This window comes from Schistocerca gregaria, chromosome X (genome assembly GCF_023897955.1).
Source record: "Schistocerca gregaria isolate iqSchGreg1 chromosome X, iqSchGreg1.2, whole genome shotgun sequence".
In the NCBI taxonomy this organism is placed as follows: domain Eukaryota; kingdom Metazoa; phylum Arthropoda; class Insecta; order Orthoptera; family Acrididae; genus Schistocerca; species Schistocerca gregaria.
Genome location: NC_064931.1, coordinates 739,592,684 through 739,594,502, shown reverse-complemented (window position 1 = coordinate 739,594,502; position 1,819 = coordinate 739,592,684).

The following is a 1,819-nucleotide window of genomic DNA, read 5'->3' as shown; positions in this document are numbered from 1 at the left end:
GCATTTGGATGGATACCATGAATAACATTGTTGCGGAACAGTCTTCGCTGAACAGCAGTTATGAAACTAGCTCGCGCTGCTCCTTCACAAGACTTCGAATGTAGTGACCTGCTTCTGGTCAGCTGCAAATTAAGTCGGTGACTGTTGCTGGGAGGAATGATTGAAGGCAATGTGAAGCGATCTTCCACTCTCTAACTTTATCCTAGGAATGTGAGAATGCTCAGTGAATCCCATCTGTATAGGGAATTAGAAGTATGTAGATCGGTATAGGACTCTGGCTATATATATATATATATATATATATATATATATATATATATATATGTGTGTGTGTGTGTGTGTGTGTGTTTGTGTTCAAAAATTACAGTGAATGGGCGTACTGCACAGTCATCAATCTCTATTCGCAACCTAGTATATGATACTCGCAAAGTAGTGGAGTGGTGGCTTAGCGATGATACAGAAATTGGGAAGCATGCTGCTGTGTCTTTGGTCGTCGTAGAAATTGCGGAAAAGACTGGCAACATTGGTAAAATTGATCGCACTATCAACTGTGATATTTATTACAATATGCTGATGGGGTCTCTCCCCCCCCCCCCCCCCCTTCCCACCATCTGTCCACTGATACACTCTTGATTACCACATAATGATTGACTGACATTACTTGTTTGAGATCTAGAAAGAGTTTTGGTGGAGAGGCAACACCTTCCAGGGATAGCACTAAAACAGTGATCACGCACATGACCGCAATATGAGGAATCAATCAAAATGGACCACTGAGCCATCTGCTACCCTGTCACTGTGCAACATGAGTTTAAATGTGAAGGTCATTAATCTCCTTCGGACAGCTGTTTGGAGACGCTCCACAATGCGACAAAACTGTTTCAGTTTCCGTATGTTGTGATGCATTCCGCAATTTTTATTTATTTATTTATTTATTTTGATCGATAAGAGACACCACCACCTCTGTCTTTTACTTCAGTCATCTTCTGCGTGTTGTGGGAGGGTCAACAGCATAATTTACACCATGCAATGTCCAGTTTTGAGTGAGAACCAATGGACCGAAATGTGTTAATGTTAGTATGGAACCTGACACAGATATTGAACTTATGGTTGGGAAAAAACCTATCTCTGTGACAAAGCTGTGTCATACGCTACTTGAACGTGTTACGTCAGAAAGAAAATGTGCCAAACAACAACACAGGGACCCTCTCTTGCGACTGATAGCCTTTGGGATATGGTCCTCCTACAGTACAGGCAGTGAAACTTTACACTGGTCTGTGGAAGCGACTTCGATCATGGGTCACCTGATCCAGTGGACCATTATGTGTATATTCAATGGGACTGTCACATATGCTCGATGCCAGCACAAAGAAGGTATTTGTATCCCGATATATCAGAAGAGAGAGATGCAGTAAAAATCGTATCGAGTTCTCTATCAGATGACATTAGCGAAGATTTTATAGTTTGTAGTGTTTCTCTGTTGGGTGGTACAAAATAACGATGATAGAATGTATGGATGACAGACATGAATGCACCCTGAGGGACGCAGATCTCCTTCACACACTGCCCACACAGTTGGTGGAGCTTTGACAACATTTTCCCATTTCCACCATGTGGTCAGAACACAGTCCTGTTGCATTAACTCAGTTCAACCCGTTTCTCCACGGATTGCAGAATTCGGTAGATATAGCGCTCTCTGACCTCTACTCGGTTCTGACTTAAATTACGACGATCACATGGACAAAGCTGTAGGGATTAGGGGGGGGGGGGGGGGGGGGCAGAGACTGAGGAACAGTTACAAGATGTAGAGGGACTGTTT